This window comes from Limulus polyphemus, unplaced genomic scaffold (genome assembly GCF_000517525.1).
Source record: "Limulus polyphemus unplaced genomic scaffold, Limulus_polyphemus-2.1.2 Scaffold1713, whole genome shotgun sequence".
Lineage (NCBI taxonomy): Eukaryota > Metazoa > Arthropoda > Merostomata > Xiphosura > Limulidae > Limulus > Limulus polyphemus.
The window spans coordinates 9286-20134 of NW_013667323.1; positions in this window are offsets into that span (position 1 = coordinate 9286).

Below are 10849 nucleotides of genomic sequence, written 5' to 3' on the forward strand. Positions count from 1 at the left end.
ATAATAGTGCGTAGCTTTATACTGTTAATAACGTGTTCTATCGTTGGACAGATTCTTTTGGATTATTAAAAAAATATAATGCCAAGTCTAGTAAGTGGTTACTATAGCCTCGATCACACGTAGGCCTAATTTCAAATACATAAAACTTTTCGACATTAACTCCGAAACGAATGTAGGCCTAACGTACTTATAAACTTACTTATAGAATTTTTTTGATAATCGATCGAGTAACAGGACAGATACGATAATTCTAACTACTAACAATGAACTGAATTACTCACTGATTACTCATGGAATACTCAATAATTAATTACTCATTAACTGTTCATTCATCACCCACTGATTCAGTGCTTCACTTTATTTGTATTTATACTGCACTTGCCTTCTACTCACTAAACTAATTTTTTACATCATAAACATCTAAATTAAAACATTGAAAATAAATCTTACAACAATATGTACCTAGAAATAAGTAACTTTAGGTTTGTTGTCAATGGATGCTTATAAATTTCCTCCCAAGGATTAGAAAGTTTGCTTTGTTTATAATCCATGGAAAATATGAGCTCCAGAAATGTAAATTTTTGATGTGAGAATTATGTTCTAATTTTTATTGGTTATTACTTTGATTTTCTCAATAATGGTGATAATAATAATAGTTAAGACTAACAATATAATTATGTACCTGGAAATAGTATTTTTATTTCATTGAGTGTGTTTGTTTTTTAGTTTCGCGCGAAGCTACACGAGGGCTATCTGCGCTAGCCGTACCTAATTTAGCAATGTAATACGAAGGCAGCTAGTCATCACCACCCACCGCCAACTCTTGGGGTACTCTTTTACCAACGAATAGTCGGATTGACCGTTACATTATAATGCCCCCACGGCTGAAGAGCGATCATGTTTGGTTGGATGGGGATTCGATCCCGCGACCCTCAGATTGCGAGTCGAGCACCCTAACCACCTGGCCATGCCGGGCCCATTGCGTGTGAAAAAAAAGATATTAACCTTTTGACTGCCAACATGGATAATTAAATAACAACAATTTTGTCCTTTAGTCAAAACTTTTTATTAACATGAGTACATTTTGGTTCCGTACATTATTAATTGATTATTGATTAATCAAATATTAACCATCATTTGGTTGCTGTTTCCACACATCAAAGATGTATGACTGAAAAAAAGAAAAGAAAGAGGTTTATATAAATCATGTTGGATACATTCGCCTGTTTGTTATCTTCATAAGAAGAAGGTTCTTGAAATTTATTTTCAACATATATCTCGTGATTTATTAATATTTTGCACATCGTGAAATTTTGACATTCAACTAATCTCTGAACCTGTTAGAAACATGCACATATTTTCTTTTTCAAAGTAACCACAAACAACTGCATTTTGATTAGGTTTGTTTCAATAAATTATGCAAACTTACACAAGAAGTATTTGCGCTAGCCGTCTTTAATTTTGAACTGATATATTAGTTGGTCAACAGTACTCACTGCTAACTTTTAAGTTATTCTTGTCTGATCGAGTACTAGGATTTTATCATCACTTTTATAACGCACCCACGACTCCAAATTGCGGAGCACGTTTTTGAGACAAAATTAATAAACATAGTTAATGTGAATATTTTCTTACAGTAGCGTGCTGTCAAAATAACTAATAAAAACATTTATGAAAATTTGAAATGGTTTTGACATGCATTAAATACATTTAAAAAAATAGACATTGGTAAAAACCGATCAGTTTGAAAGAACTTTTATTAGGATTTTACGACCAAAGTTACTTTAACTGAAGTTTAAAAACCATTCAAAATTCATGACACTTTTTTTAATGTATGGTAATGATATACCTTATTTACAATTTTCTTTCTATTTTTGCTGCTTGGATGTAATCAAAATGAATTTTAAATGTGTTTTTTTTTCTAATTAGAGAGGATCTAACATGGTCTCGTTGTCAGTGTGTTGTGACTGTGAACCTGAGGGCTCATGGTTCGCGGCTTCTTGTCTTCAAAGTGTTCATTCCATTCTACAATATTATGACGACGATTAAATTCCACTATTTTATCAGACAAGAGTAGTAGTACAATAGTTGGTGGCGGGTTCCGTTGATTACTTGCCTTCCCTCTATCCCTTCTTGTTTGTTTATTGTTAAGCACAAAGCTACGTAATATATATCTGTGCAATGCCCAGTGCGGGTATCGAAACCAAATATCTAGCGTCATAAGCCCTTAGACGTATCGCTGAGACACTGGGAGGGCCTCTATCAGTTCAAAATTAGGAATGGTTGTGGGAAGATATCCCTTTGTATAACTCTGCGCGAAAAATTAGAAACAAATAAAACTTATCTAACTTAATTTTTATTGGTATTACAACCTAGAGTTGAACTTCCAACTGATTTGCTAAAAAAATATCTGTAAGTTAGATAATCGTTACTTCATTTATATATATATATTTCTACACCATTAATTTTTCATTTCAGTTTCATAAATGGCTTATCTCCGTTAAAGATGTTAATCAAACTATAATATAAAGCATCTCCTCTTGCTTAAGTTACACAAGAAAAACTTTCATATATAGAAGTGTAAATATTGACGGTATATTTATTCCAAACGATATATTATATACATACCTATTACTTTCAAAGCCATTTATTATTTTCAATTAAAACTAAATACTCGGTCTCTTAATGGAATATTTAACGAATAAATTAAATGTTGAATTAACCACACTGAAAGAGTATTACCAAGAACAATGGGTATAACATTATTATTACTCGAAATTTCGATCAAATTTAGTTCTCGGAAGTCTATACGATTTCCTTTTCACCAGGTCAGGTGGTTAGGGCGCTCGACTCGCTATCTGAGGGTCGTGGGTTCGAAATCTCGTCCCACCAAACATGCTCGCCCTTTCAGCCGTAGGGGCACTATAATTTAACTGTCAATCCCACTATTCGTTGGTAAAAGAGTAGCCCAAGAGTTGGCAGTGGGTGGTGATAACTTCCCTCTAGTTTTTCACTGCTAAATTAGGGACGGCTAGCGCAGATAGCCCTCATGTAACTTTGCGTGAAAATTAAAAGAACAACCGAACCTTTTCACAAACAACTGACATTTATTTCTTTATTTTCAATAGATTTCGTCACTGGGACATTTAGTTCAGTTGGCTTAACAATAGATGGCTTAGTTCTGAATATGTATTATTATGTTTAAATAGTTTATTTTGTTAGTATAGAGATATCAATATATAAGTAAATTAATTTACATTTATTGATAATCGTATAAAATCAACTAACCGTTTAGGAAATTTTGTTTATATTTAGCTAACATTTTGTTAACTATATTGTTTGGATTGTTGTATTTTATTTCTTCATAAATTGGCATAAGAATTCTAAATTTTACCAAAATTATGGTATTTCAGCCTACCATCTGTCTGCTCACAAAATAAGGAAATTCATCTACTGACTTTAATGCTTGAAAGATATGATAGCCTACATTTGACTGCTGTTGTTTCTCATACAACCGCTGATAAAACGAAGCAATATTCAGCCCATCGTGCCCCCCAGTGGCACAACGGTATGTCTGTAGACTTACAACGCTAGAAACCGGGTTTCGATATCCGTGGAGGGCAGAGCACAGATAGCCCATTGTGCAGCTTTGTACTTAATTACAAACAATCAGCCAATCGTAAATGTCGTTATAGGAAGAAGCGTTGTGATTGGATCAATAAACTAAACCTTTTTTTTTTGTATATAATTACGATGGAATATATTTTTGCTACAGTTTTAATTACTTGCGTTTTTGTCAAATAGAAATATTAAAAAACAGCAAAAGCAGACATGTATGCATTTGCTTTTTAATAAGCACACACTTACAGGCCCTCTCAAGAGTTTCGGAGAGGACCGGGCCACTTCTATCTTTTGAGGCCTCTGGCTGTAATATGGGAAAATGATCAAACATGAAAACAAAATAAGATAATCGTTAGCCCAAAGAAAAGTGTCAGTCACCACGGGTATCGAAACCTGGTTTCTAGCGTTGTAAGTCCGAAGACATTCCGCTGTGCCACTGGGGAGGGGGGGGCAAAGAAAAGTGAAACATAATTTGAATATCTTTTATTTAACACATCTAACATTTAATAAATGCTTTTCTAGCCTTTTTCTGTGCAGAAAATCAAGTCGCGAAACTTAATAAATGGAAAAGAACAAGAAGTGTCTAAATTTGAGGACCTTTTTGAGCTCGAGATCCGGGCTAAACGGCCCTTAACTTCGAACAATATAAAGTTTTGAATCAGATATTTGTGTAATACTAGATTTGTTTCTCTACAACGTTCTACAAAAATGGATCTGGTCCACAAATAACTTTCAAAACTTTATATGTATGTATATATATGATTTTGTTAAAGAAGACGACACATCAACTCCAAGGTATAGCTTCTTATAATTGTTTTTTTCCGAATTTTCATGCAAAGCTACATTAAACAGTAATTCCACTTTCACAGATCTGTCCTGAGATTCTAGGATTTATTACTCTTAAATAGGTTTTTTTTTTTCGTGCCAATTCCAGGCTCCCAGATTTTCTACGGATTTCCAAATTTCTGCAGTACAAAATGAAAATTACGTAAAGTTTGTACATGGATGGAACAGATTACAAATATAGAATATAATACATTTGTGGTTTAAATTTGACTTAGAAACAAAAGTTATATTTAAGGCAGGATATCTGCATACACATTTGATGTAACATTAAATAATTATAGACATAGTTACAAATTTGCCTAACGCCGACCCATGGGAGCAAGTTGAAATTTATCGTCGTTCACAGTTTTTCTGTGGAAACATTTTATTAAATAATTATACCAAATTTCACCCCATACGAGCTCACCATCTTTGTGCAATGTATGATTAATAAATAATTAGAAATTCAAAATGTAATGGTTATTCTCGACAATGCAAACTTTGAAGTATTTAACATAGGGGGTAATAATTATTTACAAAAGTATAAAACTACAAAACAAAAATGAATATTGAGTGGAATAATGAATTATTATTAATCATACTTGTCATAAGATATTTTTGATTATGAAAGATTATGAGAAGTTGCGGGGTATTTGTTCAAAGGATGTTATATTTTTTTTGATCAGTAAAGCTGATCACGATATCTAATTTAATTACCCAGTACGATCGTCATCTCTCGATACTGTTGAAATCTTGGCTTTGTGTGATGACGTAATACTTTAAAGTCTAAGATAAACTCTATAACAGCTGTTCTAGGGCCGAGTATTTCTCAAGGTTAACGTGTCAGACTAATGTATTTGCGTGTCTACCATTCGCGTCTCGTTGCCTCAAAAGAAAAAAAAATCGCATTTTGGTTCAGTGAGCGCATTTTAATGTACACGGTAGATTCAGGGGCGGATTAAAGCGGGGGCTATTAGGGCTATAGCCCCGGGCTCAGACAAAAAAAGCCCCGTTATGAAGTTTTTTTTACTTTAGTCTTCAATCGCGATCATAATAGGTCTGTTGAAAAATTTAGCCCCAGGCCCACCTAATCTTTAATCCGCCCCTCCGTAGATAGTTTAACTGTGCGATATTTCTACGAAACAGCTAGGAGCCGCTTCTGCGAAATACTCAAACAAACATGTAACTGACTAGACAAAACGCTACTACAACCAAGGTCAAACAAAAGACGACTTATTAAAATATAACAAATCCAAAATAAAACTTTCAAACAACTAGAATACAGATTTTATATCTTACAACGAAAAAACAATTAGTAAATCCACGCCTGGTTAGGACTAGGTACAAATGTTGATAAATAAGACAACATCAATCTCAATAAATATCAAAGGAATTTGGAAAAAGGACCAGAAAAACCTACTTCATCTGGGAATAACACAAATGTTCCAAAATTAAACCACTTCTCAATATCATGAACAATATCGAATAATAATGATAAGGAGGGCTTTTTTATTTAGTAATTATACTAGCTATTACCATAATCTATATTATCTTTCATAATATTAATATCTGTACGTCACCGCTAGGAGAGGCTTGTGTCAGTTTCATAATACACACGTATTCAAAATCAGCGTGCTATAGATAGAAGATGAGTTAACGTTTTAATATAACAAAAAAATTCAGTTGAGCTAAACGATAGAAAAAAATAATAAATGAACGGTAAACAAAATTATAACAAATAAACGTATAATTCGCTATCTCCCAAACAAACTTGTCACAAACCGTTATAAAGAGTGAGCAATTAAGAGTTGTACGAAAAGGGTTAACTAGATAGTTAGAGTTGTTATAATAGTTGTCCTTCCTTTTTGTGTATATTTTCAAACTTATTAAAACTTATATTTTAAGTTTCTTTCTAACAGAAATCGACGAAAAGTTTATTCTGATAAATTAAAAAAAATTAATCAATTTCAGACAGTAAAATAATATGAGAATAAATATTTTAAATCGATTTTCCTGCAAAACTGAAATGTTTATTAGTTAGCTGACGTATCTGTTCAACGTATGGGGAAGACGTAAGTGCCCAAGAGAAATCACATGGGGGTTGCTGCTAAGCACAAAGTTAAACAATGGGTTGGTTATCTGTGCTCTGCCCTCCACAGGTATCAAAACCCGATTTTTTAGCGTCGTAAGCCTGCAGACTTATCGCTGAGCCACTGGGGTCGATATTGGAGGGACCAGATCTTCAGACGCTGAATACCTTATGTCACTCCCCAGGGTACCCTACGAGTGCTTTTGAAGCTTGGCAGAGACCAATAGAACAGTACACGAAACACATAGGGGCTCCCAAGGAGTGACATAGGGGATAAGATTCGTACACTAACTCCCTTATGTCACTCTCCGGTAGACCCTAAAAGTACACGTTTAGTTTGGTCGAAATCTGTCAAAAACTATAGGCGTGAAAGGGGGAACACACAAACAAAGAGCGTCTCCCAGAGAGTGCTATTGGTGGTGGGGGTCAAACAGAACGCGACCACCCTACGGCACTTTACGGGAGGTGGATAGAGAGTACATGCCAAATTTGGTTGATAACGGTCGAAAAGTATAGACGTGAAAAGCGGACACATAGACGACACGCTACTTTATATGTATGCGTGTGTGATCCAAATGGATTTATCATTTATTGAAGCTTCAAAACAAACAGAGAAACAAAGAGTAAAACAGACAAACTATACTCAGTCTTATTAATCATTATCATCATAAGAAGAGGAACTTTTCGAAACCTGATTAATACTATAAAGGACAAATAAGATTACCATCAAGGACAAATGAGACTGTCTTTTATGCTTTGTGTGATACTGTTATTGCATTTGGATGCAAAAATGACTTTAGGATTAGGTGTATAGGCCTAACATGTCAAAAAGAAAAAAGCAAACGAAAGAACACAAAGCATATTCAATTTTATATCAACTGCACGTGAAAGCCATGAAAACAAGCTGATTGAAGCAGAAACACAGATCCTGGCATTCATAGTAGGAAATGTCCTTCCATATTCCATTTTAGACGAATTAGAAAGTCTCTTTAAGGGTATGTTCCTCAAACCAGTAATGAATATTTTGAAGAAGAGCATAGCATGTGACCTGTGACACTTGTATTGTCAGTTACAAGTGCAAGAAAGTGTGCTGTGTTGTCACTATAAACCACTAAGCCATAATATTCTGACTATGCGGAGCTAGTGGTCTCTAGAGCTCTAAAGCCAGAGATTCTCCAGACATTGAATAACACAAAGACTAGAGGGTACCAAGGTTTTTCTTGCACTTTTGTTAACATTTGATCGTTTTCTTCTAGTTGTACTCAAAGTCGAGATGTTTGGTATTGTTGTGAATATTGTAGGATGTATGATACCCGGAGAAGTAACTAGCCAAGACAAAGTAAACTCCAACAGAGAATTGTTGGACCTCCTTTGCAGAGAATAACCCTGGACATTTCTGGTCCACTTTAAGAAACTGAAAGAGGTTATCAGTACATAAGTGTCTCTATAAACTACTTCTTGAAGTGGGCTGAGGCTTATCTATTGGTTGGCACAGTCCATTGCTGATGTATTGGCAGAGTACTGGAAGGCACGTTTTAGAGCACCAGAAGAAATCCAAATGAATAAAAAACAGCTTAAACAGCTAGCTGTTCACTGTGTTGTGTAAAAAAGCATTAGATGTGGCGAAGATGCAAAACTTTCATCTTATCGCCCCCCCCAGTCTGATGGTTTAGCAGAATGTGTAATACATACTACCTAGTGAATTGTTGCAAAGCTTATTATTCTTGGCCAAACAACTGCCATGTGTGATGGTGGTATGTAGAGCAACCGAGTAGAGATTTATAGGTTGCTCATGTTTGAGTAGGAAATATTACTTCCTCTTGATGTGATATATGACCCTTCATCACAATAAGACATTCCACACAGAGGATAAGACCAACAAGTCAGAGGGTAATGAGGATACTGTCTTGAGTTTTACAAACTCCCCTGAGTAGGTAGAAAAGCCTAAAAGCGTTTATCTGTCTGTCTATGATGATCCAGATGAGTAATTGCTGGAGTTAGAGATAAAATGCCCATCGTGTCGATCTCCTGATCAATGTGGGTGGAACAATCAAACTTTGGCAGACAGGTGATTGGTTACTATTTGATCATATGTAGCTAAGGCTGTTGGAGTGTATATATGAGATACATAGTACATCAGCAATTTGTATAACTGAATATGGTAGCTAGAAGTTTGAAAACTCAGTGGAAAGATCTTCATGCACTTGATTTCTGAGATACAGGTAGTATTTCATGGTATGTTTTATACACTAGATTAATAATAGCCATTTGAGTTATTTATAAGATAGGATGGTCTTGCGATTTGAAAAATCAGTGACTCAAAGGATATCGTAACCCTTGTTTTCTGAGCCACTGAATGAATTTTCTGATACAAAATTATGTTAAATGTGGTTTCTTCATTTTGTTTTACTTTTCGTTTTAAATTATGACTTACAAATAGTGTTTTCTTTTAATAATTTCAATATATAATGTAGTATCATGTATTTTCATTCACTATATTTAAGTTATAGTTATTTGTTTCATAAGGGTTGTGTCATTTAAATGGCATGTAATAATTAGTAGAAATGAAGGACATTTACTGTATTCCGTGGCCATGTTTAGTAAAGTTCATTAGTTTAAAGTTAAGTTTAATTGCCAGCTTGAGGACAAGTGTGAAAGAGAGGAGGAAAAAACTGTAGTATGCAGATTTATTATATGTTTCTACTTTTTCTTATTAGTGTAAACATTTTCATATTTAGTCTGATTCTATGCAGTTTTCACATAAAATCATGGTCCAGAAAACTGCTGAGTTGTTTTTGTTATAATCACCGTTGGTTCTTTGTTGTTCTATATTAGATAGTAGCTGCTTTGATCATGGGAATATTGTTGCAATCTTGCACATTGTGTAGAACATATCAACGATAGAAATGTTCTTCATTGGCTGAATAGATGATATCTATAGGTTACAACCTTTGCTACGTTGTAAGAGAATGACCAGCCATTTGTTAATGCATGTGGTTATGGGTAAATATGATGTTTCCCTTTAGTTACAGAGTATTGAATTCATATCAGTTCTACTTGGTTGTCACATTGAATCGGTAAATTGAAAGACATCTTACAGGAAAAAACTGTTGAGTGATTTATAGATCCTGTAGAAAGTGACTGTCCAGTGTCTACTCAAGTACACACATTGTGTTTATTGACTTTATAATAATAATAAAGGTAGTATTTCATTTTACATCACATACTAATCTGTTAGTTTTCTTAGCTTAAACTCAGCCATTTAGTTAAACATATTTATCTCTCGATTTTCCTAGTGGATCCTCCTGTTATAAAGAAAACTTATATAATACTCATACAGAAATCAGTTTCACCTGAGAACAACTTAATATCATGGTAACCAAATAGTGTTATAAACGTTTCTGCAGTTTTTCTTTATTATTATTAAGCCAAAGGCTGTACAGTGAGTTATATATGCTGTATTCACTACAGGAATCGAAGCATGAATTTTAGCTTTATAACCATTTAATCTTATGGTTAAGCCATTGGGAAAGGAGAGGGGAAGGGAACTTCTGCAATTTGTATTTGCTACTGAGTTCCATTGCATTGAATAGAAACAGATATTCATAGTAGCCCAGATGCACAGTTCCGTTATTTCTTATATACTTGTTACGTCTCTGTTCGTTTGTTAATTTTCCATAAAAAATCTTTCCGAAGAAACTCTAGCGATACAAGTCCTTTCTTAAATAAAACTAGTTTATTCTTTCTCAATACAACTTTGCAATACACTTAATTTCCACAGTCAGTTTAACTTAAACAAATGCTATAATTCACAACGAACGATTCACGCACTACCGCGCTCGACTCAATTGTCCGTCTCTATCTCTGTCTGCAATTCAATTTCATTGTTGCTGTCACTTCTTGGCGGTCTTATGTATTATAAAAGCGTACATCTCGTCTCTTCGTGATTCTTCTAGAAACTCATCACGTATTACCAGAGTCACGTGACTTCCGCTGTCGTAACACTGCCCCTTCCTTAGTATTGTTCATCCCGAACAATAGCCACTTAACTTAAACCAATAGATAATTAACAATAACTTAATTAAATGTACAGAATTTACGAACACTACAAACACAAAAATTAAAATTCAACAAAGGCTCTTAATTTTACGGGACGTATCTTCTTCCTTACTGGCTTCTGCTTCACGTGAGGTTCATCTGCTCCATCAAAAATTGTCCTATCATCGGTAATGGTCACATCAGTGGTAGTAACTTCATCAAGGGCTTCACTGTTTCCCTTCTCAAAACCGGGTAGAGTTTCTTCCTCGAAAGTGG